The sequence below is a fragment of the Brienomyrus brachyistius genome, chromosome 4 (genome assembly GCF_023856365.1).
Source record: "Brienomyrus brachyistius isolate T26 chromosome 4, BBRACH_0.4, whole genome shotgun sequence".
Classification (NCBI taxonomy): domain Eukaryota; kingdom Metazoa; phylum Chordata; class Actinopteri; order Osteoglossiformes; family Mormyridae; genus Brienomyrus; species Brienomyrus brachyistius.
In genome coordinates this window covers 18368253-18383373 of record NC_064536.1, presented here as the reverse complement: position 1 = coordinate 18383373, position 15121 = coordinate 18368253, and the positions used below count along the sequence as shown (strand labels likewise).

General features: G+C 49.6%; 2 protein-coding genes and 1 long non-coding RNA gene across 4 annotated transcripts in view; 2 read left to right on the top strand and 1 right to left on the bottom strand.

Annotated features, from left to right (window-relative positions):
- Positions 1-15121, top strand: part of LOC125739617 (tripartite motif-containing protein 16-like) — a 144745-nt gene that overhangs the window by 89702 nt on the left and 39922 nt on the right. The gene's annotated exons all lie outside the window — the stretch shown is intronic.
- LOC125739618 (tripartite motif-containing protein 16-like) overlaps positions 1-15121 on the top strand; it is a 77117-nt gene that overhangs the window by 22074 nt on the left and 39922 nt on the right. The gene's annotated exons all lie outside the window — the stretch shown is intronic.
- Positions 1362-15121, bottom strand: part of LOC125739657 (uncharacterized) — a 27795-nt gene continuing 14035 nt past the window's right edge. Inside the window, exon 2 of the long non-coding RNA XR_007397222.1 lies at positions 1362-1479. This is a non-coding gene — a long non-coding RNA (uncharacterized LOC125739657). The remainder of the gene's footprint in view (positions 1480-15121) is intronic.

The following is a 15121-nucleotide window of genomic DNA, read 5'->3' as shown; positions in this document are numbered from 1 at the left end:
GAGGTCAGCTGAACAGAGAGACCTTAAAGCAGAACAGATTCACAGTCCAAACTAACTAATACAGTGATGTTACATAAAGTGATTGAAAAAGAAACAAGCAAAAGATTAAGGTAACAATAGTAACATAAACAATTAATAGTGAATGAAAGGCAGACGACGCCGTTAACCCAGGGCCACAGAAGTTAATAATCATTTGTATTCATTCAGCAGATGATGTCATGCAAACAAACTTTTCTTTGAGAAGGCAGACGCAGGCAGTCACTGGTGCGTTTGGGGTTAAGGGCCTTAGTCACAGAAGCATAGTGATATAAGCCACTGAGCCAAATGCCAACCCACATCACTGACCTCTGGCAGAATTAACCTTTACAAGCATGTTTGGCAAATGCCACTAAATACAAAACTGATGCACTTTTACATAAATAATTGTACTTATCATCAGGGTTCAAGTGTCAGAAGTGCTTCTGCTACTCTTTAGTAAGGTTGCAAATTCCATCTGTCCATCCATCCATCTTCTGTAGTCAGTTATCCACTCAAGATACACAAATACACACAAACACACACACACACGCTCACACAGACACATACACAGGCTTGTAATTATATCTTTCTGGTGACTCTCCATTTGTTTCTACAGTGAAAACACTAATCCCAACAATGACAGCCTTAGCCCCTACCCAGCCCCAACAATAACCATAAGTAAGCAAACAAAATACAAGATTTTGGCATGTTTAATTTTGAGATTGCATTCACAGATTCTTATGAAATAGAGGTTATCATTGTGGGGACTGAAAAAGTCCTCACATGGCCAAAGGTTTTTATGACATTGTAGTGGACATTTAGCTCCCACAATGTAATATATACATAACCCCCCCCCACACACACACACACACACAAAGTCTCTTAAAACCAAATTGCTTTAGTTAAAGTATCTAAGAGTTTGTAGCAACTAAGTTTTATAATAACACATAGAAGAGATCTTCATTGATAAAGGTATATTAATGGTAAAGCTTGTGGATCAGAGGCCCAGCGTGACTTAGCACTCGAAGACTGACTCTCGCTGGCTAACTCTCGCTGGCTAACTCTGCCTGGCTAACTCTCATTAGCTAACTCTTGCTGACTAACTCTCGCTAGCTAACTCTCATTAGCTAACTCTCATTAGCTAACTCTCATTAGCTAACTCTCATTAGCTAACTCTCGCTGGTGTGGCGTTACTGAGGGAGGAAGTAGCGAGGGAATACGGAAATGGACAACCCGACTACGCCACTCTGGGAATTGCACCCAGAGAATTAGAATACCGGAGTTCAAAACCCACTCCAATATAAAAGGACACAGATTCGTGATCACCATAGGGGAGACGCGAAGACCATAAACACTCCCTTTATTAGGCTGCTGTTAATTAACACTCCAAATAAAAACACAAAGAAACCAAACAGCAAATTACTAAACCAAAATCACAGCACAAGTAATACAAATCAAATCCTGTTTAAAACACTCCAATCACACGACAAAAGAGGAAACCCAAACCAGGCAGCTGCTATCGGGAGGGGAATGGGAGGCGTACAGTCAGACAACACTCTAAGGGGTCCCGCAGTACATGACGCCGGTACATCCACCCAAGGGGTGGGCTAAAAGAACGCAACGCGACCACGCAGCATCGCCCGACACGGATCCTCACCGCCCAGCACCAAGCCTTCCCAACGACACCCCCCAATTTACATCCAATCAATAAAACACATTAATACTTAAAACATGAAACAAAACATAAAACATCCGGGCAAAACAGCAGCAATTGTAGTGACTTAGTATCCCGTTGATGGTCTGGCTCACATCGGTCCGGGACACTCCAAGTCGTGATCCACTACAAATACAAACACAGTATTAGGTATGCCCCTACTACCCAAACGTTGGTAAAAGGAGACGAGACATACCTGGCAGATTACACGCGGTAAGAGTTGGAAAACCTTAAAAGCGGAAGCAACCGCAAGCTGCTAGATTTACCAAGCCCTTGCAACTGTAAGGAAGATACCAAAGCACATTACAACCACCCATACAGCAAGCAAACGACCCCGTGTACTGATGCCCTACCTGCAGCGTTGGATATAGCCACAACTTCCGGAAAAGGAGATACTGGCGCACGGAGAGTCACGTCACCGCTTACAAATCAGTCACACACGCAACCACAACCGGGTCCTATATACGCGTGCTGGCTGCAACAATTAAGCAATCAGGTTAATGAAATTACCATGCCCCAACCAGATCGCACCCTCCAGCTCCACCTCATTACACTGGCTAACTCTCGCTGGCTAACTCTCGCTGGCTAACTCTCGCTGGTTCAGTGCAGTGAGCCTCCCCGCTCATCAGCCGTGTCCTTAAGACTCAGGAAGCTCCCACATTGTTCTTGGCAGCCCTGCGGCTCCGTGCCGAGCTTGATGAGGAGCACATGGGGTTGGTCAGCTGGCTCACTTTCCCATGGCCTTTAATCTGAGAGGAGCTGGGCCGGCGACGTGCAGTAACGGCGTTAGTGGGCTACAAATTATGAGGGTGGGTGAGGGTTTGGGAAAGGTGGGGCTGGGGGTGGTGGTTGACATTTTCTGGGAAAGTAGAGTGTACCCTTGGGGTGGTGGGCTCCAGCTGGGTGTGAGATACGGTTTCATTAATGAGACTCACGTGGTCAGATGGTTTGAGGTAAACGGGTCTCACTGGCTGGTTCTGAAGGTGGAAAAATGAAGACCCCCTCCCCCAATAAAAATCTTACCATTAAAATAAACATTGTAACTCTCCACCATGATTATTCATGTTACAAGGTCTAACTGACGGCGCTACTTTGAGGATAGTTCTTCATCTTCTACCTGTGTGTTGGTAGCATAGTGGTTCAGAACATGGGCTAAAGGTCAAGGTTTGTCTTGTGGGCTCCTTTCATTGCTTTGGCTTGAGATACTTTAGTATCTCATGAGCATGTGGTTGAAAATCTGTTGGTTTGTTCTAGAACAGCAGCGGCCAATGGTATCTGATGAATGAAATCAATGCAGACTAACTGAAGGGGCGCAGTTGCTTTAACGCTCTCAAGAGGAGCACGGCCCTCTGGCTCTGGTGTTTTGCTCACCACACATCTGGTGCAACACTTCACATGGTCTCCAACGTCCCTCTCCATGCTGGCCCAGTAAAACCTCTGCTTGACCAGGTGCAGTGTTCGAAGCTGACCCTGGTGTCCAGCATCCTCGTGGCAGCCTCGAAGGACATCAGACCTAAGGGACTGAGGTACGACGTACTGAAATTTCTTCTTCCCAGTAGCCAGTAGCTACTCTGTATAACATCTCATCCATTAAAGACAACTTCTGCCATTGTTTTAGAAGTCTTAGTGTGGTCCTGATCTTCTGTGCACGTTTGCGGCTGGACGGTCATCGTTTTCGCCCAACATAAAAAATAACACGGACATGGTCAGCATGACCATGTTGTCTGTCAAGCAGCTCAAGTGCTGAGAAGGACGGCAATGAATTATGACCGATGTCAGTGAGACTCTGAATATGGCTGGCTAAGGGGACAGCTCTCACTCGGGCAGCAGTCTCCCCGTCTGTGTGACCACTCATAACTGCAGCAACTTCCACAGCAGACACTGAGGCAACAGCAGAGTGGTGATCGTGTGACCTCCTGGACACACCGATGAGTTGAGATGCTTAACAGGCTGAAAACTGACGAAACATATCCTGTAATTCAGGGACAGGCAGATGTTCTGAGATGGACAGGAGGGCAGAGTAAGGATCATGAATAAGTCTGTGACTCACTTTATTTGTAGCAAAAGGAATCCGGCTCAGCGCATCAGCTACAATGTTCTTACTTCCAGGGACATATTTCACATCAAACTCATAGGCTGCAAGCTTAGCCATCCAGCGTTGCTTGCAAGCGTCCAACCTGGGCTTTGTAAGGATATGGGTCAGCGGATTGTTATCCGTCCATGCCATGAATTTGTGTCCCTTCAGTCAATGACTGAATTTTTCACAGACTGCCCACTTCAAAGCAAAAAACTCGAGGCGGTGAGCAGGATACTTGCTCTGGGCTTTACTCAAAGTCTTACTTGGCTATAGGGTGGCACGATCTTCTCCTGGCACAACCTGTGATTAAACAGCACCCAGGCCATCTGAAGAAGCATTAGTGGCTAAAATAAAAGGTCTGGAGAAGTCAGGGTGTGCCAGTACAACATTAGCAAGAAGAGCATCTTTAAGTTTATGCAAGGCCTGCTCGCAGTCAGGGGTCCAATCAGTTGCGGTCAATTGTCTGGACACAGGAACCTTTCTTCTTTTGCCCCCTCTGTGTGCTCTCACCTGTTTACACCCAGCTGTGGGATTAAAAAGTGGCTTGGCTATGGTGGAACAGTTCTCAAAGAAACGCTGATACCACATTACCAGCCCTAAAAACGACTGAATCTTCTTGGCGTCAGGGGTCAGCCCATCAGCTTTCATTAGATCCACCTTGACCACATTCGTGATGGCCTCCATTTTAGACAGGTCAGTAGAAATTCCTTTACTGTCTATGAGCTGTCCGAGGAACCGTACAGAGCGCCGGAGAAGGAAACATTTCTTCGGCGCGAACTTCAGACTGTGTGCACGTAGCCTCTGAAAAATCATCAAAATCATTTCAAGTCTTTTTAAAGCCTCATCTTCAGTTGGAGCAAATGACATGAGATCACCTAGATAGCACAGTATGCTCATGAACTTCTGATCACCAAAAATCTTCATCATTCTCATGAAACTGGCAGGGCTGTTGGATAGACCTTGGGAGAATCGATTGTACTCGTGCAAGCCAACAGGAGAAGCGAAAGCGGTATACTTTTTATCATCTTCATGAAGGGGAATATTATGGAATCATGAGGTTAAGTCCATTGTGCTAAAAAACACATTGCCGCCTAATGCGGCGAGACAATCTTCTTCGTGGGGAAGTGGGTACGCATCTTTGACAGTACGTGAGTTCAGCCATTGAAAGTCTGTACACAGCCTCAGATCTCCATTTTTCTTCCACACAATTACGAGTTGGGATGCAAATTCACTCGAAGACTTGCTAATTATAGAGGAGGATAATGTAGATCATAGAGTAATGAGAAGCAGGAGCGCTGTGAGGCCCCCCACCAGGTACACTCCGATGCTCCCACTGATGGTAAAGGAACCACTGACACAGTATGTGCCGTGGGCAGGACAGGATCTGGGGGGCCTGCTTCTCAGACTCCCAGTTTTGGCAGAAGGGGCCGGAAAGTGCATAAAAGCATTTGAGGAGGAAACTATGGGACGGGTCCTGGCGATAGGGGACATAAAGGCGGTGCAGGGTCGCGTTGAGGCTGTAGATGGAATGTAGAGAGGAACTCCTGTAAATGATGCATGCCAGTTTGATAGTTACCGTGGTAACCTCCAGCACCAGCTGCAACTAATGTTCTCTCCACGGCTGAGTGTGGATGAAATGAAGGTGGAGCCCATAAAGGAGGGGGAGAGCCCAGCTGCCTATCTAGATAGATAGATAGATAGATAGATAGATAGATAGATAGATAGATAGATAGAACTTTATTAATCCCTCGGGAAGGTTCCTCTGGGAAATTCTAGTTTCCAGCAGCAGTACACCAGCATATTACAAGTTATAAAAATACAATAAAAAAATACAATATAAGAGGAGGAATTTAAAATACAAATACTAAGGTAAGAGCCAACATACAGATAAGGATTCGAGTAGGGAGGGGGGAAAGGGAAAGGGAAAAACTATTCACAATAAAAGGGAAATAGAGGGATTTAGCAGTAGTTATGTAGAGACACAATGTGTATAGAGATTGTGATATGTATATGCCAATAATCTATAAGGTGTATATATAAATAGATATTGCATTATTGCACATGACAAATTGCAGTTATTGCATTATTGCACAGGAGAAAAATTGAACATATATGTTATAATAGTAGAAGTAATAGATATTGCGGTATTTCACATGAGATTGCACAGTTATGTGGTCCATTGCACAGTCCGAATGTTCGATTGTCTGGTGCAATTTATTGTTCCTGTTTCTCCCCGTCCTCCTCTGACCTCCTGTTTCCCCTCCTCCTCCTCCCCCTTAGTGAGGAGTTGAACAGTTTGATGGCGTGTGGGACAAAGGAGTTTTTAAGTCTGTTGGTTCTCGACTTGGGGAGAAGCATCCTGTCACTGAACAGGCTCCTCTGTTTGTTTATGACAGTGTGCAGAGGGTGCCTAACATTGTCCATTATGGACAGCAGTTTGTTGAGAGTCCTCTTCTCAGCCACTGTCAACAGAGAGTCCAGCTTCATGCCGACTACCGAGCCGGCCCTCCTGACTAGTTTGTCCAGCCTGGATGAGTCCCTCTTTGCTGTGCTGCTCCCCCAGCACACAACAGCGTAAAAGAGGACACTGGCAACCACAGACTGGTAGAACATCCACAGGAGCTTCCTGCAGATGTTGAAGGACCGCAGCCTCCTCAGGAAGTACAGTCTGCTTTGACCCTTTTTGTACAGGTGCTGTGTGTTGACTGTCCAGTCCAGTTTGTTATCCACCCACAGTCCTAGGTACTTGTATGAGTTGACCACCTCCACTTCCTCTTCCTTAATCAGAACTGGTCGTGGACTTGGTCTGGACCTCCCAAAGTCAATGACCAGCTCCTTAGTTTTTGAGGTGTTAAGCTGCAGGTGGTTTGTGTGGCACCAAGCTACAAAGTTCATCACCAGACCTCTGTACTCCTCTTCCTGGTCGTCCCTGATACACTCCATGATGGCTGTATCATCTGCAAACTTCTGAATGTGACATAGTTCCGAGTTATAGCAGAAGTCTGAGGTGTACAGGGTGAAGAGCAGAGGGGATAGCACAGTTCCCTGTGGTGCTCCTGTGCTACTTACTACAGTGTCAGAGGTGACGTCCTTCACCCTGACGTACTGATGTCTATCCGTGAGATAGTTGTGGATCCAGGCAGCTAGGCAGGGATCTACCTGCATTCTGGACATTTTTTCATGGAGCAGACAGGGCCGAATTGTATTAAAGGCACTAGAGAAATCCAGGAACAGGATTCTGACAGTGCCTTTTTCCTTGTCCAGGTGTGAATAAGCTCGGTGTAGGAGGTACAGTACGGCATCCTCCACACCGACATCTGTCTGGTAGGCGAACTGTAGGGGGTCCTGAGCATGTTGTACCTGGGGTCTAAGAAGGTTGAGAAAGAGCCGCTCCAGAGTCTTCATCAGATGTGACGTGAGTGCCACCGGTCGGTAGTCATTCAGCTCACTGGGCCTGTTCTTTTTTGGAACTGGGACATGTACAATACAGGATGTCTTCCAGAGCGCAGGCACTCTCCCCAGTCGTAGACTGAGGTTGAAGACACGTTGTAGCGGCTCCCCGAGTTCAGCAGCACAGGTTTTTAGTAGCCTGGGGCACACCTTATCTGGGCCTGCTGCCTTCCTGGGGCGAAGCTTCCTCAGTTGTCCCCTGACGTGGTCTGCTGTGACGCTGTGAAGTGGCTGGGAGGAGGAGGGGGGGGGGTGGAATCACCTTGGAGTTGGAGGAGGGGGTTTGAGGGAGGAAGAGGAGGGGGTGGGGTTGCTGTGGGCTGGTCAAACCTGTTGAAGAAGTTCTTGAGTTCGTTTGCCTTCTCCACAGTCCCCCCCGCTGTGCCATTCTTGGTGTTGTGGCCTGTGATGGTTTTCACACCCTTCCAGACGTCCCTCATATTGTTCTCCCCCAGCTTCTGCTCTACCTTCCTCCTGTACGTGTCCTTTGCCTCCCTTACACATTGTTTTACCTCCCTCTGTGCTGTTTTCATCTCCTCCTTGTCTCTGTTCCTGAAGGCTTTCTTCTTTTTGTTGAGGACAGCTTTGACTTCCTGTGTCACCCACGGTTTGTTATTAGGGTAACACCGTACCGTCTTAGCAGGGGCGACCACGTCTACACAGAAATTGAGGTAATCTGTTAGACAGTGTGTTACCCCCTCTATGTCCTCACCATGTGTGCTCAGTAACACATCCCAGTCCGTGGTGTCGTAGCAGTCTCTCAGGGCATCCTCCATTTCAGGGGTCCATCTCCTGATGGAGCGTGTGGTGACAGGCTGCCTTTGAACCAGGGGTGTATATTGGGGTTTTAGGTAGACCAGGTTGTGGTCTGACTTCCCTAATGGGGGGAGGGGGGTGGCTCTGTATGCATCCCTCATATTAGCATACAGAAGGTCAATTGTCCTGTTGTTCCGTGTGGGGCAATCCACGAACTGGTAAAAAGACGCCAGTGTATAGTCCAAAGTGACGTGATTAAAATCTCCAGTTATTATAATGAAGGCCTCAGGGTGCTGTGTCTGCAGTCTTGCTGTAACTATGTGTATTTTCTCACAGGCAATGGCCGCGTCTGCCCTCGGAGGAATGTAAACACACACACAGATCACGTGACAAATGCGATGGCAAATAATATGGCCGCATGCTAACGACTAGCAGCTCCAGGTCTGGGCAGCATGAAGACGCTTTAACGGAGACATGCCCTGGATTACACCATCTGTTGTTAATGTAGACAATCAGTCCCCCTCCTCTGCTTTTCCCGCAGGCTTCTGTGTCTCTGTCGGCTCTCACAGACGCAAAACCGCGCAGGTCCACGTTAGCCTCTGGCGTTAGCTCGGTTAGCCACGTCTCCGTGGCTATCTGCAAGCTCAAGAAAAGCGGTGGCGCACTGAGACAGAGCAGGACCTGCAGAATCCGGCATTCAGAGGTCTGTACCGAAGGGCACTGCAGGACACACTCCCTAAGGCATTGAGAAGCAGGCTAAGGCAAGTTGTGGAACTCTATACTATGCTTGAGGAGCATTACTGTGAGCTGGTTATCCATGTTATTGACTTGTACAGAGAGGAGGAGGACTCTGCTAAAGAGCGTGAGGAAGAAAGCTTATAAAGAAATTGAATCAGATGCAGCTGGAGGAGCTGACTACTAAAAAGAAAAAAGTCCAGGCACCAGTGGTCTCTCCGGACCCAAGCCCCCGTGGGCAGCCTGTGGACAGCCGACAGTCTCCTGTCACTGGGGCCTCCCAGGGCAATAATTGGCCTGCGGTCCCTGATTGGAATAGAGAGAATACATATGATAGGTGGGGGGTGACAAGAGGGCACCTGATTTCCCACAAATTGGGCGATCCCAGTCTATGGGAAGACTGAGGAACAGGCCACCACAGCTGGTGTGCTGGAACTGTAACCAGCCTGGACACACCTGTAGAGTCTGTCCAAATCCACCCTTTCAGGGGGTGAGCCCGAGACGCCCTGCGGGCCCAGTTAATCCAGGAGGCTCTGTAGGTCCAATGCCAAATAGAGGCAGGGGTGGCAGTCCGCAGTTGCAGAATAACAGACCACGGGGTCCGATCAACCCGTGGGCCCTGGGACGTTTATTCTAGGGATGCCCAGCGAATCCTAAAGGGGGACCTCAGATGCCAATGTCGATTAAGGGGTCTGAGGCTGAGCCGATGCTGCAGGTTCAAATAAATGGCAAAGTAATACCAATGATGATGGACACTGGAGCCACCTACACTTGTGTAGGACTAAAAGATGCCAGTCATACTCCCCCGGTCAGCTGAGAAGGTCAGGACCATAGGATTGTCGGGACAAGTGCAGCATATTCGTAAATCTGCTCCAGTGGAGATTAAGATAGGGGACAAAAATGTAAATATGCCCATACTAATATCAGAGCACACCCCAGTGCATTTGTTAGGCAGAGATGCTTTGTGTCAGCTGCATATAGTATGGGGCACCGTTTGTAAAGGTACTAAACATTTTTGTACTTGCCACTTTTTCAACATTCAGTGCAATTTTCTGACATTTAGCAAGATGGTGTTGTGAATCATCAGATTTTTTTGCTGTGTAGATTATGTTCAAAATTGTTTATTATATGTAAATATAAATGGTATGTGCCATGACCTGCTCGTCGGCTCCTAATGTGTGCCACGCCCCCTGCTTACCCACGTGTGTTTCCTGGATTGTACCCAGCTGTGCCCGCACGATCGCCCGCGTACTTCGCAGCGATCGTGACAGAATGACAGACCTAAACGAAGAGGCAAAGCAGCAGACCAAGAGCGAACGTCTCGGTCTGCTGCAGTAAGTATACTATTGGCTGAACGAGCCCGACGTCCGAGAGGATCCCGTCGCGCTGGATTTCGGCAACCAAAGCTGCGACCTCCTGCTAGCGGTGTCCCCACTTGAGGGCGGACATCGCCTGGGAGAGGTGCGGTCCAACCTTTACCTGTTGGTACAACGTATGACAGCGAGGAGGCTGGGGTTGGACGCACCGGACGCCGCGGTAGAGGTTCCACCGTCTGTCCCGTCAGACACAGAGCAGCCTCCCGCAGCTTCCGTGACCAAGTGGCGGAAGAAGAGGAGGAAGACGCCAGCGGTCGCCCCGACGATCGTCCTGGGAGCATGCGCTCTCGTCTCCACTTCCCCTCTAGCTGGAGAGGAGAACTCCTCAGCCGAGCCCAACGTCACCACCGCAGCCAAACTGCTCGCACAGGCAGCTGATCCCGTCCGAGGAAAGCGGCCGGCCGCCACGAAACTGCCAAAGCCCCTCGAATGGTATTTTTTCTGGCCTGAGCGGCTGGCTAACAAGGGGGCCAGCGCGCTGTGGGTTGCCATACCACGTGTGTCCCGGAGAATTAAAGGGACCACGCTCATCCTGCCCACGCTGGACCTACCAGTCCCGCCGCCGGTGGCCCCAGCTCCCGAGCAGCCACCTCCGTTGCCTCCTGCCCATCCCGAACTGTCGCCTGCATCCCCGGAGAGGGCGCCCCCACTGCAGCAGCCTGCATCCCCGGAGAGGGCGCCCCCACTGCAGCAGCCTGCATCCCCGGAGAGGGCGCCCCCACTGCAGCAGCCTGCATCCCCGGAGAGGGCGCCCCCACTGCAGCAGCCTGCAGCCCCGGAGAAACCGGCCCCACTGCCTGCAGCCCCGGGGCAGGCGTTCCCACTGCCTGCAGCCCCGGAGAGGGCGGCCCCACTGCAGCAGCCTGCAGCCCCGGAGCAGGCGGTCCCACTGCCTGCAGCCCCAGAGCAGGCGCTCCTTCCACCTCCTATTACTGTGGCCCCTGGGGCCCTTGTTCCAGACCCCGCTCTGATCCCTTCTGTCCCAGTCCCCCAGGACCCCTCGGGGACCCTTTTAGTGACTCCTCGGCCCTCGCCCCGGCGAACTCGACCCCGACCGGGGGTCAGACTGTCTGTGTCCCATAAGGGGAGGGGACACAGGCGAAGAACTGGGGTCCCTCCTGGCCTGCCCCCTGGCTCGTCCTCCCTCGCCTGCGCTGGGGCGTGGTCAGCGCCTGTGGGTCATGGGCCCCCGGGTCGGCGGTCGCCTGCGGGCCCCTCTCCGAGGCCTCGTCCCCCGGCCTCGGTCCCTCCTCCGGCTTCGCGTCGGGCTTCCACGGGCTCCCCATCGGCGGCTCCTCAGTCGCCCGCGGGGCCCCCGCCTTAGGCTCGTCGGAGGACGTCACCGCCTGCGGCAGCTCCCCCCTTGCCTTGCCTTCGCCCAGGCCCCTTCCAGCTCCCTCGGCCCCTTCCCTGGCGCTCCCTCCAGCTCCCTCCTCTGCCCCTTTGTCGGTCCCTCGCCCTGTCTCCTCGGCCCCTCCGGGGTCCCCTCCGGCTCCGGCCTCCCGGCCACCTGCGGCCCCTCCGGCCACTTCCCGTCGCCCGCTGGGGCTCCCTCGGGCTCCCCTCTATTCCCCCTCCTTGTCTCCCTTCGCTCCTGTCTTTGTCCCTACGTTCCCTTCTCCTCCTTCCGTCTTTGTCCCTCCTGTTTCTGCTCCCCCTCGCTTTGTTCCTCCCGTTTCTGCTCCTCGTACTCCTGTCCCAGCTTCCCCTTTCTTTGTCCCTTGTCCCTTCGCTCCTCCTGTTCCTCCTTCTCCCTCTGGGTTCCCTCCATTCACTCCCGATCCTTTTGTCCCGCCTGTTCCCTCTGTGTCTCCTTTTCTGGTCTGTTTGTCCGCCTTTCCTGTCCTGTGTCGTGTCCTGTCTTGGCTTCTGCCGCTTTGTCAGTTTTGTCTGTCTGTCTTGTTCCCTGTCCCTCGTTGATGGTTTTGGTTCTTGTTTTTCAGGTCCTGGTTCCCCGGTCTCGTCCCGTCTGTCACCTCCTCCCTGGCGCACTTTTTGCAGCGCGCCTTTGGGGGGGGGTTCTGTCATGACCTGCTCGTCGGCTCCTCATGTGTGCCACGCCCCCTGCTTACCAACGTGTGTTTCCCGGATCGTACCCAGCTGTGTCCATTTACTTTCAATCAGTCCTGTGTATTTAAGTCCTGGTCTCCCCAGTTTTCCTTGTCTGTCATTGATGTTTGTACGTGTGAGCTGTTTCCCTGTCCCCGGCTTCCTTATTAAACCCTCGTTTAACCCCGTATTCTGCCTGCCTGCTTCCTGCTTGCCCGCACGATCGCCCGCGTACTTCGCAGCGATCGTGACAGAATGTCTATATATAAATATTAAATGTAAATGTAAATATAAATCTTAAATATGAATCTTAAATGTTAACTTATATCCATCCATCCATTTTCCAAACCGCTTATCCTACTGGGTCGCGGGGGCTCCGGAGCCTATCCCGGAAGCAATGGGCACGAGCCAGGGAACAACGCAGAATGGGGGGCCAGTCCATCACAGGGCAAAACTTAAATGTAAATGGTAAATATAAATGTTAACTTATATCTAAATGTTAAACTTATATGTTAAATATAAATGTTAAATATAAATGTTAAATATAAACGCGGTACCGACCAGTGTTGCCAACTAGATCAATTACTGCTTCAATATGCAAATATACGCATGACGTCATCTAGCGACATTTGGCGACTTTTCAAGCAGACTTTAGCTACTTTCCGTTGAAAATAGTTGGCGACACTGGATGCAGGACAACATGGCGAATTCTGCTCACATAGAGGCCATAGAAAGTGCAGTTTTGGCAAGTGTTTGCGCTGCGTTACATGGTATTGCTACACAGCCGGGAGCAACATCATGTACACCTTCCACTGTGACATCGGGAAGTTATGAATGTATTTTGGGGCGGGAGGGGGATCAGTAGTATCGTATAAATTGGCCTTAAATATTTCCCACCATACATTCGTTAGTGGCGGCAGTTCGTAAGCTGCTGCTGAATGTTTTGTTCGGAAATGGCAATAAATCGCTTGCAAAATGGCAGGTCCAATCGCAGGAACTATGAGGATCATAATCCATTGCGGCTATCGGTCACTGCTATGCGTCACTTGTTCGCATATTAATCAATACTGACACGCGAATGTGCGATCTTTCATGTAATGTAAAGTAAGCAGTAATAATAATAGAATGAAGGGGAAGCATTAATACAACAGTCGAGTCGTGCCATCCAAATCCCGCTGGATCCGTTCATCCGACCATATTAAATTAAACACATTAAAGCCTGTGTTTCCTCGTTTGTCCATCCTTCCATTTTACTTTTTTTAATATTTTTGTTTCTACTGCTTTTTATTTTGTTTCTCAGTGCCCTCTGTGTGTTTCAAAAGATGCTAGTTGTATTTTGTGTTTCAGCGGCAGGCTATTTGCATAACCAATCGACAGCAAATACGTTTGCCAGTCCCACCCCAAAGTACCAAAGTACCCCAGCTGGTTTGGCACTTTTGGTACTGGAACTTTCGGTACTGGTACTCGACCAGAAGTTAATGGAAAAGCCAAAGTACCGTACTTTGTATGGTGGAAAAGTGCCCTAACTTGTCCCTCAGTCTTGTGGGTATGATGGTGTTGAAGGCACTGAAGAAATTGAAAAACATGATTCTCACAGTGGTCCCAAGCTCACGTACCTCTTGCGTCACCAATGGCTTCTCATTGGCCCTGGTGGGGATGTTCTTCATGACGCTGATGTCCTCTGTGCATTTTTGGATGTAGGCAGATACAGAGTCAGCATACTCTTCCACATTAGTGTGCTGATTATCAGTGGCAGCAGCTCTGAACATGTCCCAGTCCGTGAACTCAAAACAATCCTGTAAGGCTTCTACTGCTCCCTCAAGCCAAACCCTCACCTGCCTTACAATGGGTTTTTCTCTGGTCAGCAGGGGCCGGTATGCAGGTATTAGCAAAACAGAGAGATGGTCTAAGGAGCCAAGGTGGGGGGTGAGGGACAGCTCTGAAAGCATTCTTTAGGTTTGTGTAGGCCAAGTCCAGTGTGTTGATTCCCCTAGTTGCAAAGTCCACATATTGCTGGAAATGGGGGAGAACTGTTCTCATATTAGCCTGATTGAAATCTGCTGCAAACACCCTCTGGGTGCGTGCCTTGCAATTCAGTGATGGTCCGATAAAGAATATTCAGGGCCTCCTTTGTATTCACACTGGGGGGTATGTACACAGTCATGAGGATAATAATGGTGAATTCCCTGGGCAGATAAAACGGTCTGCATTTTACAGTAAGCAGCTCTATGTCTGCGTCGTTGCGTCATCTTTTGTCAATATAAATGCATAAACCGCCTCCACGGGATTTACCGCTAAGAACTTGGTTCCTATCCAGCTGGAATGTTGTTAGCCCTTGCAAGCTAACTGCATCATTGGAAACGCCCGAGTTCAGCCATGTCTCTGTCAGGATCATAGCATAGCAGTCTCTCACCTCTCATTCTGTTGTTTAATTCAGCCTTAGATAGTCCAATATGTTTTCCAGAGTGTTTGGGTCCAAGATATGAAAACTGCTTGATGTTCATAGTCCAAGTAGGAGCTGGCGATTGTACACAAGTTTACTGACATTATGCTGCGAGCTAATCACCAAAGTCTCAGTTTTAACTGAGTTTACACCCAAAAGTGGTCCGATATTATTGTGAGCTAATACAGCCGCAACCGAACAGGGCACCGCCATCTTCAAATGACATAACTAAATATACTAAATATGCTACATAACTAACTAAATATGCATACAGGGCCTGGGAAGAGGGACAGCGAGATATCAAAGGGCAGAAATTCAGTCTTTTCAAGGGACTTATGAGTGTTTTAAGATTAATGGGACAGAGGAGGTGGGCATCTTCTCGGGAAACTTTGGAACTGTTTGGGATATGAAAGGCGACCAAGTGCTGAATGGAGAAGTATCGAGCACTGCACTGGATGTACTAGAGAACCTGCCTCTGGCAGATACGTGGTGGCTGTGTGGTC